Source organism: Gopherus flavomarginatus, chromosome 15, assembly GCF_025201925.1.
Source record: "Gopherus flavomarginatus isolate rGopFla2 chromosome 15, rGopFla2.mat.asm, whole genome shotgun sequence".
NCBI lineage: Eukaryota > Metazoa > Chordata > Testudines > Testudinidae > Gopherus > Gopherus flavomarginatus.
The window spans coordinates 27,373,387-27,397,013 of NC_066631.1; the positions used below are offsets into that span (position 1 = coordinate 27,373,387).

Below are 23,627 nucleotides of genomic sequence, written 5' to 3' on the forward strand. Positions count from 1 at the left end.
TCTTCCCCCAGTAGCATGGGGATAGGATAATTGTCATAGACTGCAAAAGTCCACATTCCTGACCAGCCTTTGTACTGGACAGGCAGTTGAGCTGTAGGCAAGTCTACAGCTTGTGACATGAAGGGGTAAATTGTAACTTTGGCCTTTGGGTTGATGAATTTGGGGTCAACGAAGGATTGGTGGATAGCTGACACTTGTGCCCCCGTGTCTCTCCACGCAGTAACCTTCTTTCCGCCCACTCTCAAATTTTCCCTTCGCTCCAAGGGTATTTGAGAGGCATCCGGGCCTGGGGATCTTTGGGGTGATGGTGGTGTAATGAATTGCACTCGCATGGTGTTCTTGGGACACTTGGCCTTGATATGTCCCAGTTCATTACACTTAAAGCATCTTCCATCTGATGGGTCACTGGGCCAAGGTGAGTTACTGGAGACTGGTGAGGTTGAAGGGTAGGGTATCTGTGGCTTTACTTGGGTGGTATGTGGGGTCTTTGGCTGTCCTCGGTTGTAGGGTTTATGGTCTGTGTGCCCCCTGGGGTAATCGTTCCCCTTGACAGTAGCTTTCTTGCTTTCTGCCAGTTCCATCCATTTGGCTCCAATCTCCCCCGCCTTAGCGATATCTTTGGGATTTCCATCTTGTATGTACCGTGTGATGTCTTCAGGAACACCATCCAAGAACTGCTCCATTTGTATGAGGAGGTTCAGTTCTTCCAAGGTTTGAATGTTGTTTCCTGTTATCTAGGCCTCATAGTTTTTTGCAATGTAGTAGGCGTGTTTGGGAAATGACACCTCTGGTTTCCACTTTTGGGTTCTGAAGCGCCGACGGGCATGATCTGGGGTTATCCCCATTCTGTATCTGGCCTTGGTTTGAAAAAGTTTATAGTCATTCATTTGCTGCTTAGGCATTTCAGCTGCCACCTCTGCTAAAGGTCCATTGAGCTGTGACCTTAATTCTACCATGTACTGGTCTTCGGGAATGCTGTACCCAAGACAGGCTCTTTCAAAATTTTCCAAGAAGGCCTCGGTGTCATCACCTGCCTTGTAGGTGGGAAATTTCCTGTGCTGTGGAGCAATAATGGGCGCCGGGTTGTTAGGGTTGGCTGGCACATGCAGCCCAGCTTTTGCCAACTCCAGTTCATGTTTTCTCTGTTTTTCCTTCTCTTCATTCTCTTTTTGTTGTTTTTCCATTTCTTTTTGGTGCTTTTCCATTTCTCGGCGGTGGGCCAACTCTTCTTCTGCTTGTTTCCTTCGGTAGGCCACCTCTTCTTCTTCTAGTTTTCTTTTGTGTGCTGCCTCTTGGGCTGCCTGTTCTCTTTGGAAGGCTGCCAGTTTCATGCTTTCTTCCTTTTCTTTCATCTCCATCTCTCGCCTGTGTTCAGCTTCTTTGAGTTGCTCTTCAGCCTCAATTTTTGCCTTAGAAGTCATGATTCCTGTTTTCTTGTGTTGGGGTGCCCTCCGGTGTTTATCTTCTGAACTGCAGGTTCTGTTGCCTCCTGAAGTCTGCCTAGCAACAGTGCTTTTTTCCTTTTCTCTCTCTAGCTAATGTTCAATGAAAGGAAACCAGAAAAACCACTTTATTTGCATGCATATAAGTGCTGGTACTTGCCTCCTAATGGGAGGGCTATTGCATGACAAAAGACCCTCAACAGTCTGGTAATGGCTTCTCGCTTAACATGCAAGCCACAAACTGCCAGAGAGAGCAGAAAAAAAAATTCTCTCTGGTTCCCTTTTAAAACCAAACTGTTTCTCTCTGCTAAAAAGCCCTTAGCAGAGAAAAGAAAAATATAATATTCCTACTGGCTTCTGGATTTTGTCTATCCCACCACTGCACACCATATCATAACCTTAGTCCCAGATTTGGACCTTAGCGTCCAAAATATGGGGGTTAGCATGAAAACCTCCAAGCTTAGTTACCAGCTTGGACCTGGTACTTGCTGCCACCACCCAAAAAATTAGAGTGTTTTGGGGCACTCTGGTCCCCCTGAAAAACCTTCCCTGGGGACCCCAAGACCCAAATCCCTTGAGTCTCACAACAAAGGGAAATAATCCTTTTTCCCTTCCCCCCTCCAGGTGCTCCTGGAGAGATACACAGACACAAGCTCTGTGAATCCAAACAGAGTGATTCCCCCTCTCTGTTTCCAATCCTGGAAACAAAAAGTATTTTCCTATTCCCCCAGAGGGAATGCAAAATCAGGCTAGCAATCCAACACACAGATCTCCCCTGATTTCTTCCTCCCACCAATTCCCTGGTGAGTACAGACTCAATTTCCCTGAAGTAAAGAAAAACTCCAACAGGTCTTAAAAGAAAGCTTTATATAAAAAGAAAGAAAAATACATACAAATGTTCTCTCTGTATTTAGATGATATAACACAGGGTCAATTGCTTAAAAGAATATTGAATAAACAGCCTTATTCAAAAAGAATACAAATCAAAGCACTCCAGCACTTATATTCATGCAAATATCAAAGAAAAGAAACCATATAACTTACTAGCTGATCTCTTTGTCCTTACACTTAGAAACAGAAGACTAGAAAGTAGAAACTACTTCTCCAAAGCTCAGAGAAAGCAGGCAGACAGACAAAGACTCAGACACACAATTCCCTCCACCCAAAGTTGAAAAAATCCGGTTTCCTGATTGGTCCTCTGGTCAGGTGCTTCAGGTGAAAGAGACATTAACCCTTAGCTATCTGTTTATGACAGTTGTAGACACACACGTAACAGTCACATCACGTTGCTTTGTCATGACTGATCCCACATTATCAAAAAGCATATTAGCATACTGCACCATGAGTATTTGTTGGTTCTCTGTAACTGAGGGAGTTTTAGGCCTGGTCTACACTACCCGTTTAAACCGATTTTAGCAGCGTTAAATCGATTTAACGGCACACCCACCCACGCTACGAGGCCCTTTATATCGATATGGAGGGCTCTTTAAATTGGTTTCTGTACTCCTCCCCAACAAGAGGAGTAGCGCTAAAATCGGTATTACCATATCACACTAGGGTTAGTGTGTAGTGTGGCCGCAAATCGATGGTATTGGCCTCCGGGCGGTATCCCACAGTGCTCCACTGTGACCACTCTGGACAACAATCTGAACTCGGATGCAGTGGCCAGGTAAACAGGAAAAGCCCTGCGAAATTTTGAATTACATTTCCTGTTTGCCCAGCGTGGAGCTCTGATCAGCACGAGTGGCGATGCAGTCCCAAATCCAAAAAGAGCTCCAGCATGGACCGTACGGGAGATACTGGATCTGATTGCTGTATGGGGAGACAAATCTGTTCTATCACAGCTCCGTTCCAGAAGACGAAATGCCAAAGCATTTGAAAAAAATCTCCAGGCTACACAGTGCTGCGTGACAAGCGTTAACAGAAAGCCAAAGAATCAAACGGACGCTCATGGAGGGAGGGAGGGGGTACTGAGGACTCCAGCTATCCCACAGTCCACAGCAGTCTCCGAAAACTATTTGCATTCTTGGCTGAGCTCCCAGTGCCTGTAGGTTCAAACACATTGTCCGGCATGGTTCAGGGTATGGCTCGTGAATTTACTCCCTCCGCCCACCAAGTGAAAGAAATAGTTTCTTGACTTTTTTTCAATGTCACCCTATGTCTACTGAATGCTGGTGGTAGACACGATGCTGCAGCACTGAAGAGCAGTATCTGCTCTTCTCCCTTCCCCGGTGGCAGACGGTATAATATGACTGCTATCCATCGCCACCATCAGCCCGTGAGTGCTCCTGGCTGGCCTCAGGTGAGGCTGGCCCGGGGCGCCTGGGTAAAAATAGGAATGATTCCTGGTCATTCCCAGTAGATGGGACGCAACGGCTAGTAACCGCCCTTATCATAGCAACTGGGGGCTGAGCTCCATCAGCTCCCTCCCTTTCATGTGTAAAGAAAAGATTCTGTACTGCCTGGACTGTGATAGCAGCGGGATGCTGGGCTCCTCTCCCCTGCACCGTTTAATGTCCTGCCTGGACTGTCATAGCAGCGGGAGGCTGCCTCCACCTCATTTAATCTCATTAACAAGTCACTGTTTCTTATTCCTGCATTCTTTATAACTTCGTGACACAAATGGGGGGGACACTGCCACGGTAGCCCAGGAAGGTTGGGGGAGGAGGGAAGCAACGGGTGGGGAGGAGGGAAGCAACGGGTGGGGTTGTTGCAGGCGCACCCCCCCCCCCCATGAATGGCATGCAGCTTATCATTTCTGCGGGATCTGACATGGAGCAGCTGTACTCTCTGATACACTGGTTCTCTATTACACTTGCCCCATATTCTAGGCAGGACTATTTTTAGAAACCATAAAGGAGGGATTGACTCAGGGAATCACTGCCATTTTTGCCTTTGCGCCCCCGGCTGACCTCAGCCACAGGCACCCATGATAGCAGCAGACAGTACAGAACGACACATAACTGTCATCTTATTGCCCATTTACAATGGCAGCAGATGGTACAGAACGACTGATAACCGTCTCTGCTATCATGCAAAAGCAAAGGAATGCCGCTGTGTAGCGCTGCAGTATCGCCTCTGTCAGCGGCATCCAGTACACATACGGTGACGGTAAAAAAAAAGCTGAATGGGCTCCATGGTTGCCGTGCTATGGCGTCTGCCAGGGCAATCCAGGGAAAAAGGGCGCGAAATGATTGTCTGCCGTTGCTTTCCTGGAGGAAGGAATGAGTGAAGACATTTACCCAGAACCACCCGTGACAATGATTTTTGCCCCATCAGGCACTGGGATCTCAACCCAGAATTCCAAGGGGCGGGGGAGACTGCAGGAACTATGGGATAGCTATGGAATAGCTACCCACAATGCAACGCTCCGGAAATCGACGCTAGCCTCGGACCATGGACGCACACCGCCGAATTGATGTGCTTACTGTGGCCGCATGCACTGGACTTTATACAATCTGTTCTAGAAAACCGGTTTATGTAAAATTGGACTAATCCCGTAGTGTAGACGTACCCTTATAGTTCCTGAGAAGAAGGGAGATAAGAGGGAAGGAGTTCTCTCTCCCTCACCTGTTACAGTCTTCCTGGATTCTGAAAGGGGAAGTAATGTTGTTTCCCTCCTCTCCCACTTCTCCTCTTTGGAACCATGAAGGACAGGTCAAAGCAACAGCAGTCCCGTTTTTTAAACACTCCCCCTACAGTCTCACCAGAGACAGAGAACGAAGAGGGTGCTGATCAGACTCATGAACACAATGAGTGCTGTCGGCAAGGCCGCCGCATGCCTTTTGAAGCTCCAGAGCCAGGAGCTGAGAATCTCGTTTAAACAGATATAAAATTTCACCTTTGTCCAGCTTGTCCCTGTCCATCCCTCTACGAATACAAGTCGACGCCACACCATTCCATTTTGTTGCCAGCACGTTCTTGCTATTTCTGGGCAAAGAGTTTTGTCATGGGATCAGCCCAGCACTTTTTTGGTCTGCCCAGCAGTCGCTTGTGGTCGCTGGGGATTGAGTCACTGATGCGGGTTGTCCACTTATTGTCTTGCCCGCAGACTACAGGACCCACCCATCTCCACTTTGTGTTGTACATCGCCTGCACTACATCGGTCACCTCTGTATACTTCTGATCTCCTCATTTAGTATGTGATCATGGGGTGATATCTTACACATTCGCCTTTCCACTGCTCTCTGGTGACTGCAAATTTTTCTTCCTCCACTTTTGTCATTGACCAGCCTTCCGGTCCGTATATCATTGCTGGTAGAACAGTAGTAAACAGTTCTTTCCTCTTCTTCATGGGCAGTTTATCATCTGTTAACGATGTCTTTCTTTTGTTGAAACTTGCCTACCTCACCTTTCTCCTCCTACTGCATTCCCCTTTGGATGAGTAGTCTCTGTTGAGCTGCTGACCCAGGTAAATATATTTGTCAACCTCCTCAATTACTTTCGCATTTAGAGTGATGATTCCTGCTGCACAATGCTCATTCCACATCCACTTAATCTTAGATGTGTTCATTTCCGAACCACTATCACATGAAAGTGTTTGCAACTGTTGCAATTTGTTCTCCAGTTCTACTGTGTCCCTTGCCAATATTACACAGTCATCAGGGATTTACAGGAATTAACCCATCTTCCTTGGAATTAATATAAAAGCACCACAATCTTGGTCTGACCAGCTTCAAAGTTGTGAACAAACACAATATGTTACTTATTAACTAACAATCTACATAGATTTTCATATCTGAGAGTTTAATAGATTCTACACCTCGCTGTCACATCTAATATTAACAAAATGTTACAAATTATGCATATTGTCTCTATATATTTCATCTTTCGCTCTTTTCTTTACCACTCATTGAGTTTGTAAACTTGAAACATATTAATGAGACCTCTTGATCATCCTGTACCCATTTTTTGTATTCTTTTCTCTTCACCCTGCATAGTACATCATCTCATTTAAAACTGGGTATACAACAAGGATTTGCTTGGGGCTGGGGGGGAGGGTTGTGGGAGGAAGTAGAGGCTTGCCAGGAGGAAGTAGAGGCTAAGGCACAGTAAAGGCGCCAGGAGATGCTTTGGATGGAGGATGCAGTAGAAGGCCCAAGTTCTCAAATCTTTTCAGACATGAATTATCTATCCAAGCATCCCAGAAAGGCTTAAATTCTATGTAGAGATCTGAGTTCTATTCCTGGCTCTGCCACATACTTCCTATAGGACTGTCACTTCACCTCTGTACCTCAGTTTACCCATCTGTATAAGAGGGATGGTTACTTATCTAAGCGCTTAATTAATTCAAATTCCAACGTGCTCTAAGATCCCTAGATGGAATGCACCAGAGAACCATGAAGAATTATGCACTTCACTTTCCACAGTCAAGTATTAGAAAGATAAATAAGAGGCCATTTTGAACTGTTATAGACTTTGGGTCAGGGCATTATGAATAATTCTTTGCAAAGCTATGTTGCCATTTCAACACACAGTCGCTAGATTTTCCCACCTTTAATTAACAGAGGGAAATAGCTGATAAAAAGCCTAAATTTGCAGAATGTACAGTGTTAAGGTGTAATACCCTGGTTCAGTTGCTAGTGTATATTCTGTTATTTAAAGTCCTACATACATTATAAAAGCTACAGCTGCTGTAATTTATTGAAAGATTAGAGAGTCCCTTATCTTAAGCATACATCAGTCTGTCCTGACTGAAGCTCTAGGATTAGGAAACAGAAGAACTTTTCACTCATCTTATCCCTTTTAATTAGTCACTCCTTAACATCTACTTTTTCCTTCTGAATTTTTCAAGGGGAACCAAAGAAGGAATCTCAACAGCCTTGCATCTAGGTACTGTGTGATGAAAAGGCTCCTTCCTCCTACCTGTAACTAGGTGGAGTTACTAAAACAATTTCCTTTCAACATAAGGAGACTAAGTCCTGCTGGGAAAAATATTAATTTAATGAGCAGAATGCTGACAAGAGAACAAAAGGAAGGGATACGATTGGTCACTGGGAAATCTTTGGTCCCATTACCTTACAAAACAACCAATTTCTACCCTTAGTTAGATGCATCCTGAAATCTCTTAACCCTCATGGGAAAGGTGAACAGTGTGGAAATTTTGATTGTATAGATCCCCTAAAAGACAAGGATTTGCTGTCGCCCTACCTTTAAACGTGTGTGTAGATACAAACAGTGTAGATACAAACCACTGCAGATATTCTCCTGGCACTGAAATATATATACCCCTTGCTAAATAAATGCAGTTTGTGACGCAGACTGAAATTTTAGTGTGCATCAATTTGAGCAGAGTGTCTAAATTGTTAAAAATGTGCCGTTCTGATGGAAGTTTGGGAGTGAAAGTAGTTAAGGCACAAAAGGTAGGATCTGGTCATAATACCACCAGCTCCTGTTTTTCTCAAAAACTGAATGCATATAAACAAGGACATCCAGCACCTCAGGCTTCTAACTGACTGATGTAATTGTAAGTGAAGGAGCTGAAGCACGGAGGCCACTTTCCAGAATAAACATTAATTTTGATACTTAAATGGCTCTGGGAGTGGAGGGAGCAGTTAGAACAATTCACGCCACTCAGAATTGTCCATTAAAAATCAGCAAGCCTCTTCTAGCTCTCACCTTTCTGTGATTATTACATCACAGCTGCTTGACAATCTAGGAATACTGATATGTAACCTAGTTCTTGATACAGCTATAACTTACAATGGGATAATGGAAAGTTTATCACATACCTATAATGCTTGAACTCAAAGGAGGCTACTGAAAAACATGCAGGGAAGCAGCAGCAGAAGGGATCCAAGATAAGCAACTTCCAAACAACACTTTTTTGAATTGGGGGGGGGGGGGTAGGGGAGAGAACTACAGGACAATGGAGGACATTACTAGCATGGAGGATCTTACCGATCCTGTCTCCAATTAAGATGCATGGTTTGTTTTGCCAGGCTAGGAACTTGGAGATCAAAAAGACAGAACAGCTTGAGGAAGGGGATGCTCTCTCTGGAGCAAGGGGGTAAGTATTTTGTGAGGTAAAGGAAAGGATTATGCCAGCCAGACCCCAAAGGGAGACCTGCTTTTGCTTAATGGGCTAGTCTACACTAGGAGCGCTACAGTGGCAGAGCTGCATTGTTGTGCAGCTGCAGCATGTCTGGTGAAGATGCTCTATGCCAACAGGAGAGAGCTCTCCCATCGGCAAAATAAAACCACCTCCGCAAGGTGGGAGAAGTGCTGTCCACAACAGCGATGTCACTCAGGGGGGTGGCTTATTCATACCGACATAAGTGATAGTGTGTACATGCCCAAATTCTTTTATTTAAAATAAAGAAATACTTTGATTTAAAGAGACTGTTCGATCACTAAGTTACTGGTCATTGCCCAGGAGGGAACAGACTTGCACGCGCTGAACACAGATTAGACCTGTACAGGTGATCATGACTGATACACAGGAGACATAGAGTTGAGCTGGACCCAGGCCGGAGCCATTGGGTGGGACCTCCAGCTGCATTGTCACCTACCAGCTGAAGCCCACATCAGTGGGCCCCCCCAACTCCCTTCCCCTTTAATTCCTCCAGGGTTGAGAAAATTTTATTAGAATATTAAATATTTTATTAGAAATATTAAATTTTATTAGAATATTTTCTGGCTGCTGAGAAGTTGTGTGTGTTATAAACGAAGGTGAAAGTTAATATTTCTCAGTTAAAGTCCCCCTAATAACTCTTCATGTTTCCACAAATGGGACCTATCACCCAATTACTATTAAGTAAAACTGGTTATCTAGAGAATTTTTCCTTCCAACACTTAGAGTCCTTAAAATCCGTAATTTCTGTGTCCAATTTAATATTCCCCAGCAGTCATTTTGGAAGAACCTAGAACATGCTCAGAGTACAGAGCAAGGAATAAAGTTAATCATAATTTTAAGCTATTAATTGGGGCATGACATGAGGTTGGCAGCGGGGGAAGGATGAGAGAAGAAATGTGATATGCTCACATTCCACTATTTTCCTCCCTTACCTCTCTCTCTACCAGCAAAACCCCGAAGTCAAGATCTACTTCAGAAGGCAGACATTACGTGACCTGCAGGGCTGGTTCTGATACTGTTGATCAAAAAGAGAGGAGTGGTGCCTCACCTATTCCACCGGGAACTGGCACCTAGCTTAGGCAGCTGAGATCATCACCAAAGCATTATAAACAACAAAACTGCATCCAACAGAGGCATTTCTAGACATGCTAACACACTCAATGAAGTAACCAATGAGGATCCCAACAGTTTTCTACATGTCAGCAATGCAAAGAGACTCTAAAGGAATGTCAAAAGCCTTAACAAAGCTTACATTAATTCAGTGGTTTTCAAACTATTAGGCTGCATGTCCCTTTCCAAATTACGTAGTCTACTGCATTCCTCCATCTGAGATAGGGTCATAATATACCTCTGCTTGACTGCCAAGTCTTACTAAGTAGAGTGCGTTGTCCACCATTACAGGATTTTTCTCACATACCCCCTGACGAAAACTCATCTACCCCAGTTTGAAAACCACTGCATTCATTCAAACATCCAAAAGCTTGCATTTAAGGTACCGAGTTAACATTTGACCTGAATCTTTTAGACAGATGAAGAAAGGAGAATTTGAAAAATTATACTGAGGAGACAGATGACGTGAGTTTTTCTTGACAAAGATCTAAGGTGAAATATTCTCAATTAATTCCAAGAAAAACCTTGGCATAACTAAAGGAACAAAGAAAAGGACATTAAACTACAAGGAAGAAAAGTCAAGCCGCCCTAGGTGTTGACATGCATCACCATTAATCATATGCTAAGTAGATTTGGGCTAGGTCAGAACTTGGATAGAAGATCCCCAATTAACACTCAAGCCTCCCAGGAAATGGTGCTAGTCAATCTTCCACTTAAAGCTGCATCTGCACTAGGAAAAAAGGTGTTTATTTTACCACGTGATATAACATGGTAGTGTAAACAAGGCAGTCTGTATTTTTTTCCCCACATACATAAGTACTTCCCCTTTTAAAACGTAAGCAAGCAAGTTAAGATCAGTATAAGCGTTTCCATCCGTTAAGAACTGTTTTCTCTTATATTTTTTATTTAAACCAGCACAATCCTTTGTAGTATTTGAAACCCAAAACATCACAGCACTCAGAACACAATACTGCTGACCCTATACGTTCAAAAATCATGATTCTATTTCCCACAATGTGATGGACTTGAAAATCCTATGATTTTTAAAAATAAAAAAATATTAGTTGCCTTCTTGTCACTGAGCCTTTAGGGTTCATGTTTTCAAGCTTTTCTCCACAACCATAAGGGCTAAAAAAATATACTTTTCTTTAAAAAAGAAAACTGAGATTCACAAGTAATCACCTCACTCCAGGAGGTGGAGCTTTAAGAAAAGCACCAAATATCACAAGACATGATAAAAAAAGAAAAAATTGAAAAAAATCGAAAAAAAAATCACAAGAGCTGGTAACATTATGAAGCAAAAGCCTACAATTGAAAGTTACTTGACTTTTCAAGCTGAAATGCAAAAACTAAAGAAATAGCATAACCAGTGACAAGTAAATTTAATCAATAAATTATTTCATCTTTAATATACAGTTGTTGGTAACATGAAGAAAGTAAGTTGTTTTTAAACACATGATTTTTAAGTGGGCAACATCTTTTTAAGCAAGGGAAAATTTAGGCTAAATATCAGGAAAAAATTAAGAGAGAGATTGAGGGCAATGGAATGATCTCCTGAAAGAAGAGTTGAAAGCCCCATTTTAAGTAGATTTTAAGGACCGGATCCAACAAAAAGACATGTTTAACTTTACATACATGAGTAATCCTATTGACATCAACAGCACTACTTGCATGTATGAGCTTAAGGTAGTGCACATTTGCAGGACCAAGGCCCAAATCAGTCTGGAGAGCATAGTGCACAGAACAATCCTGCACTTGGGTGAGAAGGGGATAGACTAGATCGTACCAAAGACAGTTTCTCTTCCTCTAATTTCTATTATGCAGGAATGTCATGCAAAATTTAACAAAAAAAGTTGCAGCTACAATAATTAAGTGTTAATTGGCATTAGCCACATTCAGCTAAACGAAAAACCATACATGAGTGCTACAAAAACAGGGATGTATCAGTGACACTACTTCAAACTAGTTTTTTTTAATATGAAATGCAGTATTTTATACTGATTCAGTTCAAATGGATTTAGCCCTCCAGTTCCAAAGACCTGATAATCTAAAAAACTAGAGAACTTTGCACTTTTCCCTAACTATGCCCTACCTCACCTCACTGACTCAGTCTAAGACAAACCTCCAGGAACAGAAAAAATTCCGATTATAAAGGACTCTATGAAAGGGACAAAACACACATACTCAATATAACCATACAACAATCAGCAAAGCTGACCCTAGTGGTGATCTACAATTCAAAAAGAATTTATACCCACAACTCTATATTAAAGGGGAAAATATATCACACACACTGAAGTTTAATGCAGACCCAACAATACAATAAAGCCTTTATTACGTATTGAGTGAAACAAAGATAGACTGCAATGTTGCTATTTTAAATTACAGAAGGACTAATAACCCAATCACACTGTTGTTTCCACTAGCACTTTATGACTATCATGTATTTTAAGTATGCAAAGAACCACAGACTTGCCAGTAACTAAACACTTACACATGGCGAAGACTAAAGCCCTGTGTACACAACAAAGTTAAGTCAATGACCATATGCTGCTTTAAATTACATTGTCTGTGCACATCCATACAACGTTCCTTGTGTCTGCAGAGCGCATCCACAGTCGGAGTTCTTGCATCGACAGAGTGTTGCATTGTGGGTATCCTACTGTGCAACTTGCCACCCTCTGCCGCTGGGAGATCTGGGAATGGATCACAGTGCATCATGGGGGCATGCTCACCATCCCATGATGCAATTCTTTCCATCCCATAATTCCACAGGCTTCCCACTTTAATGTGTACCATTTTTTAACGACCTCTGTAAACTGTGTGCCCGCCATCTCTGCTTGACATCATGGATCCTGAGCTGCTGACCATTCTGCTGATGAGTGTTATGAGCACAATGCAGATGGTCCTGCAGTATTTCATGAGCTGTGAAACAGAGATGCCTGACCTGCTGTCTGCCAGGGAAAGAAATAATTCAAGACTGGTGCTGGCATTCACGGAACAGCTTGCCAGAGTGGACCCTTGGTACTGGGGTCGGGAAACAAGCACTGAGTGGTGGGATCGCATCATAATGGGTGTATGGGATGACAAGCAGTGACTGCAGAACTTTCAGATGCGCAAAGCCACATTCCTGGAACTGTGTGCAGAGCTCGGCCCTGCCTTGTGATGCAAAGAAACCAGAATGAGAGCTGCCTTCAGAGTGAGTGAAGATCGCCGTGTGGAAGCTGGCAAATCCAGACTGCTACCAGTCAGTCGTGAATTAGTTTGGAGTTGGAAAGTCCACTATGGGGGTTGCAGTGATGCAAGTGTGCAGGGCCATTAAACACATACTGCTATGAAGGATTATGACGCTGGGTAATGTGCAGGAAACAGCTGATGACTTTGCTGCAATGGGATTCCCTAGCTGCAGCAGGATGATAGATGACAAGCATATCCATATCCAAATTTTGGCCCCAGACCATCTTGCAACAGAGTACATCAACCGAAAGGGCTACTTCTCCATGGTCTTGCAGGGTGCTGGTGGATCACTGGGACTGTTTTATTGACATCAGTTTCAGTTGGTCAGAGAACGTTCATGACGCATGGATGCTATTGGAATACTGGACAGTATAGAAAGTTGCACACTGGGACTTTCTGTTCAGACCAGAACGTTCCAATGGGGGATGTATAAATGCCCATAGTGATCAAGAGAGACCCTGCCAATCCCTTGCTCCTGTTGCTCATGAATCCTTACACCAGGAACCTAGACAGCAGCAAGGAGCACTTCAACAACAGGCTCAGCAGGTGCCTTTGGCAGAATAAAATGTTGCTGATGCTGCCTTTTGGGGAGGTTAGCCCTCAGTGAGGAAAATATTCCGATGGTCACAGCAGCCTGCTATGCTCTGCATAACATCTGCGAAGCAAAAGAGGAAATGTTTCCCCATGGGGAGAGCTCTATGTGGATTATCTGGCTGCTGATTTCGAGCAGCCAGATACCAGGGCAATTAAAGCAGCTCGGGGGGGTGGGGTGGGGTGCTATCAGAATCGGTGAGGCTGTGAAGGAGCATTTTGACAACAAGCACCAGTAATGTGTCTTTATGTGATGCATTTGGTCAGGCAATGTTTACTTAACCACCTAAAATGACCCTCGTAATGCTTGCTTTCTGAGCTTTCATTGTAGTGAGCAAATGCTTTTGCCTATGGCCACTGTGCTTGAATTTTAGCAGCAACTACCATGTGCATGACACAAATAAAGACTCATTTTGTTTCAAAGACTAGACTTTAAAAAAAGGATAAAGTGTATTGTTTTTCAAACGAGTGACATAGCAATGAGGAGCAGTCTCTTGGTTCATGCTCTCACAGTTGTGTGTAACTTCAGCTTTCATCATGAAACCACTCTCTAGGTGTGGATTACAAGGGGTGCTCTCTGACTCTCCAGTAGTGTTATCATCCGCTCCTATTCATCTATAATCCGCTCCTGCCCATGTCTACTTTCCAAGATATCCAGCCTGAGTTTTTCATTAAGTGGCTCCCTCCATGCTCTTGTTTCACTACGTGCTGAATCTGTTGACTGCAGCACCTCTCTAAACTTATCCTCCTTACTCCTTCTGGTTTGCCTGTTTAGCTGATGGAGGTGCTCCGCCAGTGTGCAGGAGATAGTCCTCAAGGGCACATTTGCATAAGCCAAAAAGAGTGTCCCAAATATGGTAAGTTCTGTGGGGAGGGTGGGGTTGGGAAGGGGGAAAGGGCAAGAAAAGACAAAAGGTCTAGGTGGTTTGCGAAGAGGATCATTACATGCGTGTAGGGAGAGTATTCTGAATACTGGCACCCTTTTCCATAGGCTGAGGTAATCGAACCCGATATCTCACTCCTGAGGGTAACCCAGGATGCAAGGGTGCATTTCCTGTATGCATGCAGCTTCAGACTGGGTCTGTATGCTGCTCACCTGTTTGCCGCTTTGGTCCCTGCAGAAATAATTGCCAGTTAGCACAGAAAAGTTTCCTACAGCAAGGGGAGAAACAAGATAGCTCTGCCAAGGAGCCTTCAGCACAGGATTGTAGAGTACCTACACAAATGTTTCCTAGCAATCTCTATGGAAGATTCTCAGGACATCCCTGTGTACACTAACAAACTTTTCCACTAGGCCCCCACTGCATAGACTCTGTTGTTAATTTCTATCCCTTATCCCTCCTTTACCACATAATAAAGTAAGTGAGATCTCAATGGCTAACACTGTGTAGTATCAAAGCAAAATGCATGCTTACCAGAGCTTCCCTCTCCTGCTTCATGGGCACAGGAGCCAGGCTGATAGGACTGGCTATACACCTCTAGAATCAAAAGTCAGTCCTGGTTTGCCATGCCACCAGATGACCCTGTTGCATGTTCTACATCCTCCTCCAACTCCACTGCCTCATCCACCACTTTTGTCCTCATGGATGACTCTGCTGGCCGCAGCCTCCAGTCCCCGTGAAGTGTATCCATGGGGCTCTTGTTGGTGTGGTCATTGTCATAAATGGCACACTGCTCTTCGTAGAAGTGGCATGTCTCCAGCGCTGCACGAGAGTCATTGTTGCTGTCACTTGCCTTCTGGTAGGCCTGCTTCAGCTCCTTGATCTTAGCACAGCACTGCTGCATGTCCCTTTTGTGTCTCTTCTGCATGCCACAAGCAATCTGCTCATAGATATCAAAAGTTCCTACAGCTTGAGCAAAGCTCTCCCCACAGACCCAACAGCTCCAGTGTACTCCCTGCAGGATGCGTCTGATGTGGAAAGCCAGCATCTGGTCAGCTGGGAAGATGCTGTGTGAACAGTCCACGCTGATCATGATCAAATAGGAAGAGGAACTTCAAAAATTCCTGAGCCTTTAAACTGGGGAAGGGCACATGCCTGCGTATCTGCAGGGCAGTGGAGTTCAAACTGCTGACCAGAGCAGTCATGATGGGCATTGTGGGACACCTCCTGGAGGCCAGTTGGGGTGACATAAGTAAGTGTCAATGTAGCAGTGCACTGTGTTGCTTTAATTATGTCACAAAGAGCTCTATGCCACTTGGCAAGGTAGTTTTATTCTGTCAGCATAGCGGGGGAGTTAAATTGGCGGGAGGAGCACTGTTCTGCGTATTCCTCTGCTTTGTCGACGAAAGCTAACTTTTGACGACAAAACATTGTGGTATAGACAAAGCCCAAGATCCCTTGTTGTTAAAGAAAAATAACCAAATATGTTGCTCAATTTCTCTTCATTTGCAATTCCATTTCATGTTGTATCAGGAAGAAAAGAGAATTTACTCTCCGGCATTGACAGTTTCAACAGAAAAGTTAAGGTTGTATACATGAGTTCTTTAACTAAAATACACAACAGAACACCAGCCATTAAGGTTCTCTCCCTGTATTTCCTCTCCTGCAGTCCTCCTCTCTTTGTGTTTACTTTCCCTAAAAGGTATTTATAACATTACCTCCTATCCTTGTTTTTACAACACATACACCACACTTTAACTCTTCACACCCAATGATCTCAGAGCAATTTCTGAATGCCCTTAGTTACCTCAGCTGTAAAATGGGGGTAGGAAGATAAGGCATGGCACAGTTTGTGTGGCCTGTCCAGAGTTAGGAAAGGAAAATAACTCAATTCTCCTGGTGCTGTACTATGCTTTAACCACTAGGCAATGCTTCTTCCCCTTGTCTGGTTTAGGGAGAGACCAAAAAAATAAAAATAAAAATCCCCAAACACCACAACCACTAAAAAGCTGCTAGACCCACTTTTGATTCTAACACAATAATTGATAGTGGCACCAGTTCCCTAGCTGGTGAGGTGGCACATGTGGATGTCATCTGCAGATCAGTAATTTTCAAAAATAATGGAAACATAGGGAACAAAGCTTAAAACAGAGCTAGGCAACCTATGGCACATGTGCCGACTTCCAGTACCACTCACATGGCCCGGGTCCTGGCCACCAGTCCGGGGGGCTCTGCATTTTAATTCAGTTTTAAATTAAGCTTCTTAAAACATTTTTAAAACCTTATTTACTTTACATACAACAATTGGTTAGTTATATATTATAGATTTATAGAAAGAGACCTTCTAAAAACGTTAAAATGTATTACTGGCACACGAAACCTTAAATTAGAGTGAATAAATGAAGACTCGGCACCCCGCTTCTGAAAGGTTGCCAACCCCTGGCTTACAACATGAAACTCAGGGTAGCCTTTTTAAAGAAAATCCGACGACTGATAAATAAGCCATGTATCAACATCTAGCAAATAATCATGAGGGGCATGTGACAGCACCTAAACACCCCAGAAAAAAACAAGGATTCAAATCACAAACGGCTGAAGACAGGGCTGCGCCTTCCAAGCCCGAGACAAAGTTTGACAGTTTCCTAGGCGCAGGCCTTTCCGCTGGCACCGTGGAAACCCCCCTCGGCTCTGCAGGGGCTGTACAGCTCCCGTAACGCTTCCTGGCGGGGACGAGACCGGCTCTGATCTCCCGGGCCGACGCGCTCCCTCCCCACACACCAGTTGACTCCTGCTCGCCGCCCGGTGCGGCCTCTCCCGCCCCCCAGTTCGCGGAGTGCGGCCAGCGCTCGGGGCCCGAGCGGGGCTGTGGAAACGCACCGCTGCCCTGGTCAGGCGGAGCCACGGCACACGCCACTCGGGCACGCTGCCCGCTCGCTGTCACCTCGGCAACGCCAGAGCGGGGGGGGGGGAGAACCACCAGGCCGCCGAGGGGCCCCCGCCCCTCACCCAGCACCCGCCTAGGCGGGACACGGACAAACCCCCGGCCGCGGGCTCCCGCTCCCCCCAGCCTGAGGCGGGTCCCGCCGCCCCCTCGGGCAGGGCGCGCGCCGAGCCCAGAGGAGCCGCCGGCGGGCGGGAAGCCGCAACAGGGAGGGCAGCCAAGGCCCGCGCGCCGGAGACGGCTCCAGCTGCCCCCTCCCCCGAGCCAGACCCCTTCCCGGCGAGCCCAGGCCCCAGCGGGCCCCCCTCACCGTCGGTGTCTCCTCCTCGCTGCGGCTCCGGCCCCTCTGCGGCGGCGGCGCCTCTCCGGCTCAGAGGGGGCGGGGTAGACAGACAACGTCTGCGCCCGGCCCGGCCTCAGGCACCTCAAGGCGGAGACTGCAGCGGAGGGGACCCTCCCCTGTTCCTCCGTCCCTTTGTCTCCCCGCCTCCCGTTCCTTCCCTCTCCGCCTTTGTCCGTTCACACACCGGGAGGCCGGCGGCTCGGGGTCCTTCGCCTTCTCCCCCGGGTGCAGGAAGTGTCAGAAGGCCCTTGCCCCGGGGGGGAGTGAAAGAATTTCTCTCCACTCCCCCGCCCCTCTCCTGCTGCTAGAGGGGGCTAAGACCCGTCCCTGTCAATGGAAGGAGGGACAGCATGGGAGAGTAGGAGGGAGAAGGTTTTCCAGCACGGAAAGGACAATTTTAGAGTCAGCCCTTGCTAGGAATGCCCCATCCCTTAAAATCCCCGGATCGTCCCCCTTCACTGGTGAAGGGAAAGCTTGTCATTCCCAGGCACAAGGACCCGACCTGTCAGTATCTCACGTTCCTCCCAGGGCTTGGGCTTTGGCTTTGAAATTGACAAGACACAGACAGCCCACTGGAAAGCCGACAGCTCTGGAGCTCCCAAGGACCATGGCAACAGCCGCACGGCTGGTGCTCCCCTAAGGAATGTTCAGACATAAGAAAAAGCAAGAGTTTAGAGAAACAGAAGTGCTACACCAGGGCCTTCCTCTTCACAAAAGGCTTTGTCCCCACAAGGGGGGGGGGGAGACAATAGGAAGGGAATGTGGCTAACCCTACTGTTGACTGTTTTAGTAATGAGCTGTTCTGGCAAATAAGTATGAATGGAAGGGGAGAAAAGGATACGAGACGGGGCAATACAAATAAGCCTAGATCTTAACAGGCAAATCACTTAACTGTTTGCTGCTTTTATCTGCCTTTCCTTTTGTCTTAATACCCACAAATTTATCTTCCATTCACAACCCCAAAACACAAACTATTTTAATTCCTAATACATTTATGAAGTAATCTTTATGAGGACTTGTCATTCTATTACTAACCTTAAAAAATTATTTGCCTGTTAATGCCAGTGGTACCAGCTGTTTTAAATAAATTCTTAAGCCTGATACAAAGGACTCTGTTTCACTTCCAAGTTACCACCTCTTGCCTGGTGTGCAATTTCCAGACAATATTGTCCTAGGCCTCTGCTGTATTAGTCCTGAAGCAGACCTGAGTTTGCAGTCTCAGAGATCAGTTGGTTTATGAGAGATACTGTCCAAACAAAAGGGAGACAGACAAGCAGTTGCACTAGCTGCTGAATTAAACCTAATTGGGATTTGTATTTAATTTTTGCCTCATCCCTTGGCATGAGCCCAGCCTTTTGGCAGCACAGCCTGTGAAAGCACAAAAGAAAAAGAGGGCAACAGGGACTCTAAATAACTGGTTTAAAATAAACTGATCAGTGTTTAGCAATGTCTGATAGAATTTCAATCCCTAAGTGTTAAGTATGAGCTTTTATTCTAATTGTTACATGTTATTGAACCAAATACTGATGCCCATCCTCAGTCTTTGATTTCCCCCATCCTCCCCCAATAAGTTTTAGTTGAGGAAGGATATAAAAATAATGCTTTAACTAGTGCATTGTGTTTAATTTAAAAAATACAGTGACAGATCAATCCTGTGCTTATGGCATAAGGATTTGATCCCGCAAACCTTACTAATGTATGTAAAAATACTCTCACAAGTATTTCCACTGACACACATGAATAGAGCCCTATGTGGACACAAAATTTCTATCTGATCCACAGAAATGGTCTGTGGATAGCTGCAGATTTGCAGGGCTCTACTCATGAGTGAGAGTAAGGGCTGCAGAATCAGACCCCCACCACGTGTTAATTTGTAAAGAGCAGTGTAAATTTCTTTGTTTTATTGTAGTGCCTAGGAGTCCTAGTCATGGACGGACCCCACTGTAGTGGTATAGCATCTAGACCAGATCAAAGATAGCATGTCTCTATTGAGTGCTTTTCACACTGAAATTTATATCAGCACTGAACCAAAGTATTTTTCCTGCCCTCTGTAACTACCAAGCATTTGTTTTTCCTGATAAATATGAGTTCCTGTTGTAGAGTACACTAATAGTATACAGTATTTTTTTTTTTAACATTCTACATGAACAGTTCTAATATGTTTCAAGGGGCCTTTTAAACACACAAACTATATAAAAATTTAATGAACATAAATCAGTTTAATATCTAAGATTAAGAGTAAGGATTGCTGCTCTCACTGAAATCAGTGGAAAAAAAATCTGTTGATTTGGGTAAGTGGCTTTTCCCTACAACCTAAAGATGGAGGGAGACTAGGTCGGTCATTCAGTAGTTCTTATTCCTTGTACAACTACTGTGGTTTTCTGTATGTTTTAAATCACAATTCAAATACATATGGTGCAGCTCTACGAAGTAAACAAAAAAAAAAAAAACACACCAAAAAACAGCATTGTACTAATGCATAGGAACTAGAAAGTGAGAAGTGATTGGAAGGTATGTTGCTTTATTTGAAGGTTTACTGGCCAAAATTAATAAAACAGCATTAAATGATGAAATCTATACAAGTAAATGTTATAGAATAGCTTAATATTTGTAGGAAAAGAAAGCAAGCTAAAATGGTAATCCCTAGCTCCTGAAACAAGAATTGGGTAAAGCACAGTTTAAAAAGCCTCCAACTATAACAAAATGGGCAATAATTTTTAAATGTAGTTCTAGTTAAACTCTCATTCCATTAACAGCTTTATTGTACACCCCTGAAGAAAGAATAGCTGGAGAACAGAATGGAGAGTTAGGAGGGACCACTCTGTCATCAAACGATAGCATAGCATTTTACATTATATATAGAAATATATATATTAATAGCTACTATTGAGTCCATTTCTATGCATCACTTTCTGGCCTTAAATAAATTACATATGCATTTATTGCAGGCAGACATATCCAGTCTCTAGCTATGTACTTTGTTCTGACTTGCAAAGCATTGGCAACAGTGGCCAAATGGTACAGTAGTGGACTAGACACAGGACTGGAAACGAGGAACCCCTAGATTTTAATAGGTCTACTATAGTTTAGTTTCATGGTCTGAGGCATACTCTGTGCACTTTTTCCTACCCCCTTAACACTGTGAATCACTGGACATCCCACAGACATGCAGTTAGAACACAACTTCCGGTATCATAACCATATTGTTAATGTGTGTTAATAAGTTAGGCCTATTTCAGTCCTAGAGAATCTTTTCCTCCAGTGAATGTGGAAAAGTGACTCACTGCTCTTCCTTCCATTTTCTCATCTTTGTACAATCTCTAAACCAATGAGAGCTTTCAAAATAGCAGAAAACATTTTATTCTTTTTTAAACACATTTTTGGGAATACTCTCCTTAGAAACCCAGTCCTCAGTTTAATTAGATTAATTTTTAAATTATAAAAAAGTAGTATATCTAAATTTTGCTAACTGTATACCCTTTCTGTGCATTTCCCTACTGCCCTTCTAGCATGCAGTGAAAGATTCTCTCCCCTCCCCTTACAGGTTTTAGTGTACAAAAAGGTAGGGAATAAGCCCTATTGTTGCTACTTATATCTAGTAGTACCTACAGGCTACAATGTGCTAGATGTTGCACAGGTATTAAGAGACAGGCACTCTCCCAAAGATCTCACAGCCTTGGTTATGGCTAGGAATGTAATAAACAGTGCATCTGACCCAAGCTATCATATTTCATTGTAAATCTTAGTTGCTAAGTTTTCAATTATCATCACAATCAATCCAAACATGACTGGTGTGTGTTCATCCTTCTATTTTTGCATTCTTAATGTTTTTCCTCCCCACTTGGTACCAAATAGACATATAAGTAGAGTTTACTTGTACTGAGGCTCTTATGATAAACATCCTATAGGATCTCACTGATATAACAAACATGTGAAGTGATTTATAAATAAAATACAAAGTCAGTTTACAAGTGACCTTATGCAAAAACAAAGTGCAATATTCGTCTAGTGTAGAAAGGATAGTGTTACTTTATGCCAAATGCCCATTTTCTCTTCTAGAAGTTGCAGTGTATAGAACACATGCCAAAATTTGACTTTTATTGCACTAAGGAATGAACACAGAGAATGGCCTTCCAGCAAGATGAAGATCTCAGTCCCCACAGACTTTCATCAGTAAGCAGCAGCATGGATGCACGCAAGAGAAAATATTCTGTCAAGCAGAAAAATAGCTACGCTTGCAATATGTAACACAGGGAATCTATTTGGCCTTTATGCTTCTATTCACTTCTTCAGTTGCTTGTTCCCAGTTTGCACTCCGTTTATGGCTCTTCTTATATATTTCAGTTTCATCTGTGCACTGACTGGGATTCCTATTGTTTCCTCCTCCTGTACATAGCAGGACTCTTCAGTGAAGGGAGGATCTCAAGCAAAATTGCTTAATTATCCAATAAATATTTTATCAAGTTACTACATACACTAATTAAAGAACAACAACTGCATTTGTTTTCATTTTACTTTTGTTCTGGCTCTCATTTGTATTTAATTGCCTCCTTGAATTCTCCATGACGTGTACATGTGATATCTTTTGACTGATCCAGCTGAATACTGTGTTATGTAATCTTGCAAACAAGTAACAGGACCACAGTTTGTGTGTGTGTAATTATGTGGTATAAAGTCCAATGAACAGTTGACAAAACAGGAGGGAGAGAAAAAGTGGGACTTGTGTAAAATATGCTGGCATGTAAAGCAGACTTAGATAAACATTTTATTTGTGAAAGAGGCTCCTGCAATAAGCTAATAGACTTTGGGAATCTAATCTCAGCAAAGGTGAGTGAAAGATTACAGAATTGTTTTCAATAAGCTTTCCTACATTAGGCATCAATGATCTCTCCAGTCCTTGTTGTATTGTAACTGTTGTTTCACATATAATTTGTCTGGAATAATAAACTATTTGGGGCAGACACCACACTGAAGTTAGGCCACGTGAGTCCGGGACTTCCTCTAACATGTTTTGTAAAGTACCATTCATTGCATTGGGTAAACAACAGTAACAAAGAGCGCTCCCAGAACTAGTGACCTTGGTAAGCCAATCCAGAATCAAGAGCCACTCTCACAGCTAAGCTAGATCAAAAATTACAAAGGGGGAGTTATCCTTTGAAAAACAATTCCCCATTCATCACTTGCCTAAAATGATTCCTTTCCTGCTTCAGCTGACCGGTAAAAGTCAATCCAAAGCCATGCCTCCCTTATTGCAGGTCTACAGCAACCAAAGTCTACCAAGTTTTGCACAGTACTTGAGACAGCAACATTTTGGGTGAAAAACAGATGCTATTAAATGATCCCCCCCTTTGTTTGCTTACCTCATTTTAGACTAATTTTAACTTCAATATAATTCTCATCTTGACGTGACCCAAAAGTGTATTTTCTTCTGCTGCAGTGTCCTGCGATAGGGAAAAAAAAGAGTGGTAATTAAAAGGATTAACGTCCTTGCTCAAAAAAGTTTTTCCAACTACAATTTATTACAGTGAAAGCTGCACTAAAGTCCCACCTACAAAAGGCAACTGTCAATCTTTAGTGATCACTTTAAAATACTTGTGTTTGGGTTTTTAGGGGCTCTCAAACTGGGGATCACAACACCTCAGGGGATCACAAGATTACTACCTGGGGGTTGTGAGCTGTCAGCCCCATGGCTGGTGGGGGCTAACAGCCCCAGCTCCACCAGCCGCAAGGCTGACAGCCTGAGCCTGTTTATTTAAAATTAAATTAACTCCCCCCCTCCACTTTTAATGTAGAAAGGGAGGGTCACACTCAGAGGCCTGCTATGAGAAAGGGGTCACCAATACAAAAAGTTTGAGAACCGCTGGGTAGGCAACCCTTTCTATTGAGTCCTTAGGGGAAAAAACACAAGACAGGCTTCACTATAGATTACTTTGCAATGTTATATTATTTGAAGCATTTTAGGGTTAGTGAGCAAACAATAGTCATGTACACAACATGTTAATTTTAA

At 43.7% G+C, this 23,627-nt stretch overlaps 1 protein-coding gene across 10 annotated transcripts in view; it reads right to left on the reverse strand.

Annotated features, from left to right (window-relative positions):
- The window catches only part of CLIP1 (CAP-Gly domain containing linker protein 1), a 128,501-nt gene extending 110,760 nt beyond the window's left edge, over positions 1–17,741 (reverse strand). For 2 of the 10 annotated variants that reach the window (XM_050923897.1, XM_050923896.1), the window contains exon 1: positions 17,588–17,737. The gene's annotated coding sequence lies outside the window, so the exon portion shown is untranslated. Of the gene's footprint in view, positions 1–17,587 lie in introns of all 10 variants that reach the window. The other 8 variants (XM_050923898.1, XM_050923899.1, XM_050923894.1 and 5 more) reach the window with 7 other exon arrangements.
- Between the last annotated feature and the right edge of the window lie 5,886 nt (positions 17,742–23,627).